The sequence below is a fragment of the Malus domestica genome, chromosome 11 (genome assembly GCF_042453785.1).
Source record: "Malus domestica chromosome 11, GDT2T_hap1".
Classification (NCBI taxonomy): domain Eukaryota; kingdom Viridiplantae; phylum Streptophyta; class Magnoliopsida; order Rosales; family Rosaceae; genus Malus; species Malus domestica.
In genome coordinates this window covers 10,701,283-10,714,455 of record NC_091671.1, presented here as the reverse complement: position 1 = coordinate 10,714,455, position 13,173 = coordinate 10,701,283, and positions in this window count along the sequence as shown.

Below are 13,173 nucleotides of genomic sequence, written 5' to 3'. Positions count from 1 at the left end.
GAGATTACTCTCGCGCGAACTCGTTTAACTTCGGAGTTCTAATGAAAACCAAAGCCAGTGAGCTCCCAAAAAGCCTCATGCTAGATAGAGATAGGAATATACATATAAGGCTTAGAGGATCCACTCCCCTGGGCGATGTGGGATGTTACATTTGGTTTAATAGATACGCATGTAAAATATGCAATAAAGAAACAAAAAGATAATTGTACAATGAAAATGTCATCACACAAACTAAATATTGTCTAATCAATACTTGAAAAACATAAATAAAAATTTAGCACAACTTTTCCCACTTCAAAATTTAGGCAAATTTAACGGAGATATGCATTCTACAAAACTAGTTTCAATGATCTAACCGTCAAACTTGTTTGTACACATTTCGAGATCACATACGTAAAAAATCACAAAAAACAAACATTCAAAGATTAGGTAACAAAACAAAATCTTTCAACGGTTATAAACGAAAAATCATAATTTAACAATTATTTTAGCTCTGATTTTGAAGATTTTTTACAGCTACACTCCATGACCCTACAAGAATGCATTGAATGAATTCGATCTTCAATTTAAAATATTTACACTAGGGGATACCACAAAATCTTATTTTATACTTAATGGAAGTATAATATTAACTTTAGGCGTTTGTTTAATCTATCGTTTTAACGCGATATGCATTCTACGAAACTTTTTTCAACTATCCAACCGTCAAACTTATTTGTAAACACTCCAAGATTGCATACGCAAAAAATCGTAAAAAAAAAACATTCAAAGATTATGTAACGGAACAAAAGTTTTCGACAGTTATAAACAAAAAATCACAATTTAACGGTTATTTTAGCTCCGATTTTAATGATTTTTTACAGCTACACTCCTAGACCCTATAAGAATGTAATGAATAAATTTGATCTTCAATTTAAAATATTTACACTAGTAGATACCACAAAATCTTATTTTATACTTGACAGGGAAGTCTAACATTAACTCTAAGTGTTTGTTTAATCTACTATTTTGATGCGATATGCATTTTATGAAACATTTTTCAACGATCCAACTGTTAAACTTGTTTGTACACACTCCGAGATCGCATATGTAAAAAATCACTAAAAACAAACATTCAGAGATTAAGTAACAAAACAAAAGTTTTCGACAGTTATAAACGAAAAATCACAATTTAACTGTTCTTTTAGCTCCAATTTTGATGATTTTTTACAACTACACTCCTCGACCCTATAAGAATGTATTGAATGAATTCGATCTTCAATTTAAAATATTTACACTAGCGGATACCACAAAATCTTATTTTATACTTGATGCAAGTATAATATTAACTCTAAGCTTTTGTTTAATCTACTGTTTTGATGCGATATGCATTCTACAAAACGTTTTTCAACGATCAAACCGTCAAACTTATTTGTAAACACTCTGAGATTGCATACGCAAAAAATCATAAAAAATAAGCATTCAGAGATTACGTAATGGAACAAAATGTTTCAACGGTTACAAACAAAAAATCACAATTAATGGTTATTTTAGCTCCGATTTTAATGATTTTTTACAGCTACACTTCTCGACCCTATAAGAATGTAATGAATAAATTTGATCTTTAATCTAAAATATTTATACTAATAGATACCACAAAATCTTATTTTATACTTGACGGAGAAGTATAACATTAACTCTAAGTGTTTGTTTAATCTATCGTTTTGATGCGAAATGCATTCTATGAAATGTTTTTCAACGATCCAACCGTCAAACTTGTTTGTACACACTACGAGATCACATACGTAAAAAATCACAAAAAACCAAACGTTCAGAGTTTAGATAACAGAACAAAAGTTTTTTACGGTTATAAATGAAAAATCGCCAATTATTTTAGCTTCAATTTGATAATTTTTTACAGCTACACTCCTCGACCTTATAAGAATGCATTGAATGAATTCGATCTTCAATTTAAAATATTTACAATAGTGGATACCATAAAATCTTATTTTATACTTAATGGAAGTATAACATTAACTCTTAAGGGTTTGTTAAATCTATCAATTTGATAGAATATGCATTCTAAAAAATTAGTTTCAACGATCCAACCGTCAAATATGTTTGTATATACTCCAAGATAGCTTGTGTAAAAAATCGCAAAAAGAAAAAACATTCAAAGTTATTCTGGCAGTCGTTTAAGATTTTGCTATGTTCGTGTCGGTTATATCCGACAGGGCCATGAGTGAATAAAATATATTTAAAACATGTGTTTATTTATTTATTTTTAATCAATATAACATTTTAAAATAATAAAATCAGACATGATAGAGTACACCAGATGTTCATGTGTGTTTATGTGCCAGACAATGTGCTTTGTGACGCATTGAAAAAAATTGTTTGCATTTCTTTGTATCTTGTTGCTTGCCTGTGAGGGAGCATAATCCTTATTACAAAAATGATAGAGCGTCAGATTGTTGTATGTTGTTATTATTCTCTCAGAAAATTTATGGCTCGTGGGAATTGGGTTCATTAGACTTTAGGGTCATGAGTGAAAAAAAAATTTAATATGTGTTTATTATTTATTTTTAATCAATATAACATTTTTAAATAATAAAATTTACATTTCTGTCGGTTATAACCGCCAGAATACTAAAATAATAACCACCAGAAAGTAAAATAATAAAATATTCGATTTCTATCGGTCATAATCACCACCATTAACTTAAAAACTGCCAGAATATGTCAAAAATATTTAAAAAAAGGATTCAAAAATATTGTCGAACTCCGCCGTGTAAGTTTATCTTACATTGCCGGTCCCAAGCCCAGATAAAGGAGGAGGGGGATGGCGTCAGGTAGTCGACAGCCGGCACTCCATGATCACGTCGAATCCTTATGAATATGAATCCAGAACGAAATCGCGCTAAAGCTAGGGCGTCACCCGTAAGTGGCGCGCTGTGTGGCCTGAGCACAGTGATAAGTGAGCAAGGGTCGCTGTATCTCCATCGGCACCCAAATACAGTGTTAAATGAGCAAGGGGGCTATAGAAACTTCTTTTCGAACGACTCCACTCAAAGTTGTTTGGGAGCATATGCTCCTATCAACTTTACACGGGACACACAAAAGAAGTACTTTGATCTTATTAGACAGGGAAGGGTGAAGAAGCTAGGACAGAAGGGTAGAGTTCAAGAGAGCAAAATGCGTTTAGGAACGTGGAATATAGGAACCTTGACGGGAAAATCTATGGAAGTAGTAGAAGTTATGGTGAGGAGAAGGATAAATATTATGTGCCTACAAGAAACTAAGTGGGTTGGTCGTAAGGCAAAGGATCTAGAAAACTCAGGGTTTAAACTATGGTATTCGGGCACAAATAGAACGAGAAACGGTGTTGGCATCATCGTGGACAAGACCTTGACACAAGATGTTGTAGATGTCAAGAGGGTAGGAGACAGAATCATGGCAATCAAGATTGTAATAGGATAAGAACTTATCAATGTGATTAGTGCGTACGCACCTCAAGTAGGGTTGGATACGAGTTCGAAGGAGAAATTTTGGGAAGACCTTGGAGACTTGGTGCAAGGAATTGCTCAGACGGAGAAGTTATTTATAGGAGGAGATTTAAATGGACACGTGGGCAGGGAGACAGGCAACTATGGAGGTTTTCATGGTGGCCATGGTTTTGGGGAGAGAAATGAGGATGGGGAAGCTATCTTGGATTTTGCAATGGCATATGATCTCTTCTTAGCCAACACCTTCTTTAAGAAGAGAGAAGAACATGTGATCACCTACAAGAGTGGGTCGTCAAAAACACAAATAGATTTTCTTCTAATGAGGAAAGAGGATCGTATAACTTGTAAGGATTGCAAAGTTATACCAGGAGAGAGCGTGACTAATCAACATCGCTTGTTGGTGATGGATGTACATATCAAAAGAGTGAGAAAAAAGAACAAGACTTGGAAGTGCCCAAGGACTAGATGGTGGAATCTAAAAGAAGAAAAACAAGTCATTTTCAAAGAGAAAGTAATCACCCAGTGTGTGTGGGATAGAGAGGGGGAAGCTAACCAAATGTGGGATTCCATGGCTAGTTGTATCCGAAAAGTAGCAAAAGAGGTATTAGGAGAGTCCAAGGGCTTTGCCCCACACCAAAAGGAATCTTGGTGGTGGAATGAGGAGGTACAAGCAAAGGTGAAGGCTAAGAAGGAATGTTGTAAAGCCTTATACAAGGATAGGACCGATGAAAATGGTGAAAGGTATAGAAAGGCGAAGCAAGAGGCGAAGAAAGCTGTGAGAGAAGCTAAGTTAGCGGCTTATGACGATATGTATAAGCGACTAGATACCAAAGAAGGAGGGTTGGATATCTATAAACTAGCTAGAGCAAGGGAAAAGAAGACAAAGGACCTAAACCAAGTGAGGTGCATCAAGGATGAGGATGGAAAGGTTCTTGCTACAGAGAACGCGGTTAAAGACAGATGGAAAGGTTATTTTCATAATCTTTTCAATGAAGGACATGAAAGGAGTGCTTCTTTAGGGGAGTTGAGTAACTCAGAAGAGTGTAGAAACTACTCTTTTTATCGTAGAATCCGGAAGGAAGAAGTGGGTGTAGCTTTGAAGAAGATGAAGCTTAGAAAAGCAGTAGGCCCAGACGATATACCAATCGAAGTGTGGAAAGTTTTGGGAGAGACAGGTATAACATGGCTCACTGACCTTTTCAATAGGATTTTGAAAACGAAGAAGATGCCGAATGAGTGGCGAATGAGCACTTTGGTGCCTATCTACAAGAATAAGGGCGATGTACAAAATTGCATGAACTATAGGGGAATTAAGCTAATGAGTCATACAATGAAGCTCTGGGAGAGAGTCATTGAGCATAGATTGAGGCAAGAGACACGGGTTTCGGACAACCAATTCGAGTTCATGCCAGGGCGCTCAACCATGGAGGCAATCTATCTCTTACGAAGATTGATGGAAAGATATAGAGATGGGAAAAAGGATTTACACATGGTCTTTATAGATTTGGAAAAAGCGTATGATAGGGTCCCAAGAGACATTCTTTGGAGGATTTTAGAGAAGAAAGGAGTACGAGTAGCATATATCCAAGCTATACAGGATATGTATGAAGGAGCAAAGACTGCCGTAAGAACTCATGAAGGACAAACCGAAAGCTTTCCCATAACTGTAGGATTACATCAAGGCTCATCTTTAAGTCCTTACCTTTTTGCGTTGGTAATGGATGAGTTAACAGGACATATTCAAGGTGATATTCCTTGTTGTATGCTTTTCGCAGACGATATAGTGTTGATAGATGAAACTCAGGAAGGGGTAAATGCAAAGCTTAACCTTTGGAGAGAAGTGTTGGAATCTAAAGGTCTTAGCCTAAGCCGATCAAAGACAGAATATATGGAGTGCAAGTTCAGTGCAAATGGAGGCCAAAACGAGTTAGGGGTGAGGATCGGAGATCAAGAAATACCAAAGAGCGACCGTTTTCGTTACCTAGGATCTATCTTGCAAAAGAACGGAGAATTAGATGGAGATCTCAACCATAGAATACAAGCTGGATGGATGAAGTGGAAGAGTGCATCCGGCGTGTTGTGTGACCGCCGTATGCCACTGAAGCTCAAGGGAAAATTTTATAGGACGGCAATAAGGCCGGTGATGCTGTATGGCACAGAATGTTGGGCGGTGAAGCATCAACACGTACACAAAATGGGTGTAGCAGAGATGAGGATGCTTCGTTGGATGTGTGGGCACACGAGAAAGGATAAGATTAGGAATGAGGATATCCGGGGTAAAGTAGGAGTAGCCGAAATTGAAGGAAAGATGAGAGAAAATCGGTTACGGTGGTTTGGACATGTGCAAAGAAGGCCTACTGACGCTCCGATTAAAAGATGCGACTATGGGACAGAGGTTCAGGGCCGAAGGGGCAGAGGAAGACCTAGGAAAACTTTGGAAGAGACCCTAAGAAAAGACTTAGAGTACTTGGATCTAACGGAGGACATGACACAGGACAGAACACAATGGTGTTCTAAGATTCATATAGCCGATCCCACTCAGTGACTTGGATTTTCCAAGTCTCCAACCGAGAAGTTTTCCTCACTCAGGAAATTAAGGGAACACTACCTCAACCTATATGCTCCACTCACAAAGCTTCAACATACAAGCTTCAGCAAAAGAAAATTCAAAGAACTTAGCGAAGAAGGCTTTGGTGTATTTAACACAATACGTTGAAATGAAGGAAAGCTTATTTATTGATATTCCCGATAAGTTACAAATATGTACATATACTTGAGTCAAAATAAACAAACAAGAGGGAGCCTTCACAAAGGTTGCTTAGGAGAAGTCTCAGCAGTCGGTAGAGCCCCAGAAAGAGAAGGCACCGGAGGGGGATCATTCGGAGCCTCAGTACTGGACAAAACCCTATAAGGAGGAGGCATCAGAGATTGATCATTTGGAGCCTCATTACGCGGTACAGCCCCAGAAGACGAAGGCAATAAATGCCTTTGGAACAAACCCACAAATCTCTGATGATCAAGTAAAACCTGACCATCAGATTCCTTCATCTGGTCAAGCTTCCTCTTCATGTTTGTAGCATAGTCATGCGCGAGCCGGTGCAACTGTTTATTCTCATGCTTGAGCCCTCTAATCTCCTGTTTGAGACTCATCACTTCAGCCGCCAATGATTCAACTTGGCGGGTTCGAGCAAATAGGCGTTGGGCCATATTAGACACAGAACCTGCACACTGAACACTGAGAGCCAGAGAATCCTTAACAGACAACTCATCAGACCGTTTGGAAAGTAGTCTGTTATCTTTGGGAGTGAGAAGGTTCCTGGCCACTACCGCAGCGGTCATATCATTCTTCATCACGGAATCCCCAACGGTAAGAGGACCAGTAGGGGAGACGAAGGATGGGCGCCATATGTTGTCTGGAGAAGGCGGGGCTGCCTCTTCAACAAGGTTCAAGTCAAAACGACGGTCGGAGGGGCCAGACATTTTCAAAGGTGTTGAAGAGAGAAGAGGTCGGACAAATCAAGATCTTAGAAGTGCAAGAATGGAGCTTCTACTGGTGGATATTCAAGTGTGCTTTGGAACTTAATGTCAGCCCCTATAAAAATCTGCACTCGACGAAGCTTCAGAAATCGAAGAGGCGCCTGCTCAGAAATCGAAGAGGCGTTTGCTTTCTCAAAAGCTGGGCTGCTCAGAGACCACGAGGGTCGATCTCAGAAATCGAAGAGGTGTTTGCTTTCTCAAAAGCTGGGCTGCTCAAAGACCACAAAGGCCGATCTCAGAAATCGAAGAGGCTTGCTTTCTCAAAAGCTGGGCTGCTCAGATACCACGAGGGCCGATTTCAGAAATCGAAGAGGCACCTACTTTTCCAGCCTTGTCAGCACCTGTCACACGCACACTCAGCTTTGTGGACATTATGGGCATTCTGTTGAAGATTTCTGGCGAAGTAGAAAGCACATGAATCGTACTGTTCAATCACCCACTTCCCACACGCAACAGTAGCTCATGGGTACCACAGATAACTTTGCCAAAGTTCTCTGACAAAGTTGAGACACGTGAAGCTTGCAGCTCCCACTACATCGCTCTGACCAAGAAGGGTAAAAGAATTGCAAAGAAACAACACTAACAAAGTTTAGACACATAAATTTTGAAGGTCTAGCTACCATATTATTACCCACAAGGGTAAAGGAACAGTACCACTGCTGGATAATTGGAAAGTCCCGGTGTGTCAACCTCTGTGCTTCGTGGCAAGGTAGACTAGCAAACATGCCCAACCTTTACTCACATTCGAGAAAACACTCCTAACAAGATTGCTTGCTCCAAAATCGAAGAGGCACCGCCCTCCGAATCTCGAGAGCCAGACTCCCAATATGATTACTTTCTCAAAAATCGAAGAGAGGGTAAAGGAACAGTACCACTGCTGGATAATTGGAAAGTCCCTGTGTGTCAACCTTTGTGCTTCGTGGCAAGGTAGACTAGCAAACATGCCCAACCTTTACTCACATTCGAGAAAACACTCCTAACAAGATTGCTTGCTCCAAAATCGAAGAGGCACCGCCCTCCGAATCTCGAGAGCCAGACTCCCAACATGATTACTTTCTCAAAATCGAAGAGAGGGTAAAGGAACAGTACCACTGCTGGATAATTGGAAAGTCCCTGTGTGTCAACCTCTGTGCTTCGTGGCAAGGTAGACTAGCAAACATACCCAACCTTTACTCACATTCGAGAAAACACTCCCAACAAGATTGCTTGCTCCAAAATCGAAGAGGCACGGCCCTCTGAATCTCGAGAGCCAGACTCCCAACATGATTACTTTCTCAAAAATTGAAGAGACACCACTCTCCGAATCTCGAGAGCCAGACCCCCAGCAGGATTGCTTTCTCAAAAATCGAAGAGGCATCGTTCTCCGAATCTCGAGAGCCAGACCCCCGACAGGTCTGTAATCTTCACACGCAACATCAGCTTTCCAGATACCACAAACCACTTTTTCAAAGTGCTCTGACAGAGTTAAAACATGTGAAACTGGCAGCTCCCACTACCGTGCTATAACCAAGCAGGGTAAAGGAATAGCATTATTACTTGATGTTAGGGAGACTCTTATATATGTTGACTTCCATCCCTAACGGACAGGCAGACCTGCAAAAATGCTCAACCCTTTCTCTTATCTGAGAGGGCACTCCCAACAAAGCCTTTCGAAATATTCAGCTTTCTTTCCCCCCGATAATACCTCTGTAAACAAGCTATAGTAGAGCAAGAATATCTCATATCATCAGGGTTAAAAGCAAGAGTATCCCATATCATGCTTTTTCCCTGTCTTTTCCTTTGGCCTTGTTCTTACCTGCAAGACAAGGAGAAAGAGAGCAATCAGTCAGCACTTGGAATCAAGCTTCCAGCCAGGAACTGACTGCCTGGAACCCCTTACCTGATTACTTACCTGGCATTGCTCTCGAGTACTCATCTTCAACATCTTATGCTTCCAGGGAAGATACCGCATCTGCCTGAGGAACAGATAGGGCAAGTGAGAAGGATACAAGGAAGCATGTGGAGACAAGCATAACAGCACACGTGCCGATACATCCACTACTCTATCAAAAGCAAAAGTATCCCATATCAGCAGGGTCGAACGTACTCTAGATTTGATGGACTTGTTTTGACCCTCAAATTCTTCAGTCGGCCTTATACTCTGGAGGAAACCAGAAAACCCTCCAGCCCAGTTCAAGAATAAGCCTGTGGAAAGTTACTTCTTCAAAAGCAAAAGTATCCCATATCATCTCTTCTCATTTTTCTTCTCTTTATCCTTCATGCTGCCTGCAAGATAGGGAGAATGTGAACAATCAGCCGGAGCTCTGATTGCTTACCTTGTCTGTCACCTCTTTCAGCAGATCCCCCAGCTCGGCGACTTGGGGGACTCCTACTACATGGTTTGTATCTCGCTTGACCAAGCATGAAACTACAAGTAAGCTTCAAGTGAAATTGATACATTACCTTGTGCATCTCCACCAGTTACAGATACCACCCCTGGATGGAGGAAGAGTACTTCCAGAGAAGATGCCACATCTACCTATGAGACAGATAAGGCAAGTCAAGACGATACCACACTCCGGTACTTAGAAGTTTCGTGGCTACGAGATCATTCTCCCACAATATTTCCTAATGTCATTTGTACTAAATCATTCACTTGTACTCACTCAAGGAGAGCTTGAACCTATGTACTTGTGTAAACCCTTCACAATTAATGAGAACTCTTCTATTCCGTGGACGTAGCCAATCTGGGTGAACCACGTACATCTTGTGTTTGCTTTCCTATCTCTATCCATTTATATACTTATCCACACTAATGACCGGAGCAATCTAGCGAAGATCACAAAAAGTGACCGTTTTCGCTACCTAGGATCTATCTTGCAAGAGAACGGAGAATTAGATGGAGATCTCAACCATAGAATACAAGCTGGATGGATGAAGTGTAAGAGTGCATCCGGCGTGTTGTGTGACCGTCGTAGGCCACTGAAGCTCAAGGAAAATTTTATAGGACGGCAATAAGGCCAGCGATGTTGTATGGCACAGAATGTTGGGCGGTGAAGCATCAACGTACACAAAATGGGTGTAGCGGAGATGAGGATGCTTCGTGGGATGTATGGGCACACGAGAAAGGATAAGATTGGGAATTAGGATATCCGAGGTAAAGTAGGAGTAGACAAAATTGAAGGAAATATGAGAGAAAATCGGTTCCGGTGGTTTGGACATGTGCAAAGAAGGTCTACTGACGCTCCGGTTCGAAAATGTGACTACGGGACAGAGGTTCGGGGCCGAAGGAGTAGAGGAAGACCTAGGAAAACTTTGGAAGAGACTCTAAGAAAAGACTTGAGTACTTGGATCTAACGGAGGACATGACACAAATGAGCGCAATGGCGTTCTAGGATTCATATAGCCGACCCCACTTAGTGGGAAAAGGCTTTGTTGTTGTTTGTTGTTGTATTCAAAAATATTGTCGGTTATATCCGACATGATTTTTTTGGTATCCGCCAGGACTTTATGTCGAATATAACCAACAAGATTTTTTCTAATATCCACCACTAATTAAATGATGTGTCGGATATAATTTATTCAACAGGATTTTTTTTAATATCCGTCACCATCATCCGCCACTTAAAGCTAATATTGTAGTAGTGGCAGATTGTAAAGAGAGAGTTAATGATTTTCAAAAAGAAAAATAAGACATTAATGTTAAAAAATTCATTGCATATTAATATCAAATATGAGAATTGTTGGCTTAATTCTATGTATCTAGCATTATGAGTTTATATATATATATATATATATATATATATATATATATATATTTTTACAAAAAAAAAAGCCTAATATATGTTATTCATAAAAAAAAGTAATTTACCAACCATGTACAAAAATGTTATTTGATTCAAAATGTGTATGAATATATATATCAATGTTCTAAAAGATGCTAGGCGCTAGTCAAGCAGCGAGAAGGGGTCTAGCGCCTAGGCGGATTTAGGTTAATTTAATATAAATTTTAAATTTATTATATAAATAATATGTTTTTTTTAAATAATATATATGTAATGTTAGGGTTTTTAATATAAATGGTCTTAAAAGGAATAATAAAACAATACAAAAATATTTAAAAAGTAAAAAATGATAATTGATTTGGGTGAGAAAAAAAACAAAAGAATATTGACAAAAAAAAACAAAAATAAAAGAACATAAAATAATGGAAACGTGAAACCAAATAGTGTGGTGGGACCATAAAGACCACATTTTTCCATTTAAATTGAAAAAAAAAAAGATGGACCCCACCAGTCATCTTCTTCCTCTCGACTACAACCTGACTTTTCCAAATTCAAAATTTTTCCTGGTTCCGATGTCTTCAAATACGACCGACTAGACTTCGCCTAGCCCTGTCTAGCTCCCATGCAGACTTGCATAGCTCCACCTAAACCCGCCCAACGTCCGTCTAATACTTTCTCCAATTTTGCAACCGATTACAAGTTAATCGGGGTTGTTGGTCTCCGCCCAGCGCCTAGGCCGATTTTTAGAACACTGAGATATATATATATATATATATATATATATGTGTGTGTGTGTGTGTGTATTCATATACTTAGACCATATTAATTTACCTACCTACTATTTGAAATGTTCATTTCCAATTATGCAAAATATTGTATACCAACAACAAAATATTACATAAACTTAGGAATTGGATCATGCTTTTGATGTTATCTTTTACCTACAAACAATCATATACATATTACTTTATATATTTTTACCAAAAAACGCCCCTAATAGGTTAATATATGTAATAATACATGAAAAATAATTTACCTACCATGTATAAAAAAATGTTATTTGATTCAAAATATATAACCTAGGTTTTCTCAAAAAAAAAAAAATCATATATATATAATCTAGGTGTAGTATATATATATTTTTATATAATTGGAACAAATTAATTTACCTACCTACAAATTAATTTACCTACCCTGTGTGTAATATAATATCTTTTTTCACTAATACATGGAGAATAATTTACCCATAACAAGAAGAAATATAATTTGATGTATTATATTGAAAAATATTATGTCATACCTATATTTATACAACAGTAAAACGTGCCTAATATGTCACATCCCGGCCTAGGCCCCCACCACATCCCAGGTTTAACTCCACAGTAGCACGATATTGTCCACTTTGGGCCCGACCACGCCCTCACGGTTTTGTTTATGGGAACTCGCGCAAGCAGAACTTCTCAATCGGTCACCCATCCTGAGATTGCTCTCATGCGAACTCGCTTAACTTCGGAGCTCCTACGAAACCTGAAGCCAATGAGCTCTTAAAAGGCCTCGTGCTAGGAAGAGATGGGCATGTACATATAAGGCTTAAAGGATCCACTCCCATGGGCAATGTGGGATGTTACAATCCACCCCCCTTAGGGGCCCGACGTCCTCGTCGGCACACTTCCGGTCAAGGATTGACTTTGATACCAAATTGTCACATCTCGGCCTGGGCTCCCACTATATCCTGAGTTCGACTCCGCAGTAGCACGATATTGTCTGCTTTGGGCCCCGACCACGCCCTCACGATTTTGTTTCTGGGAACTCACGCGAGCAGAACTTCCCAGTAGGTCACCCATCCTAGGATTGCTCTCACGCGAACTCACTTAACTTCGGAGTTCCTACGGAACCCAAAGCTAGTGAACTCCCAAAAAGCCTCGTGCTAGGAAGAGGTGAGCACGTACATATAAGGCTTAGAGGATCCACTCCCCTGGGCAATGTGAGATGTTACATAATATATGTAAGAATGCATGAAAATAATTTACCTACAAGTTAAAGAAGTGCTATTTGATTCAAAATATATAATACGGATTTAGTATAATTTTTTTTAATAATTGGAACAAATTAATTTACTTCTCAATTAATGCAAAATATATATATAACAAAAAAGGTAAATTTTTGGTATGATATGGATACAATTAATACAATACAACAGTTTATATAATTTATTTCACTTTTTTCTACAACTTTTAATTTGGAATAAATTTAGGGATCTTGGAAAGTGGCATGGGTGTAAATAAATTGTATTAGTAAGTCAATAGTGTTTCGATGTGGCTGCAAATTTTAAATTTGGGTTTTTATTGGACGTTTATATGTAGATGAGTTTTTATCTAAGAATCATG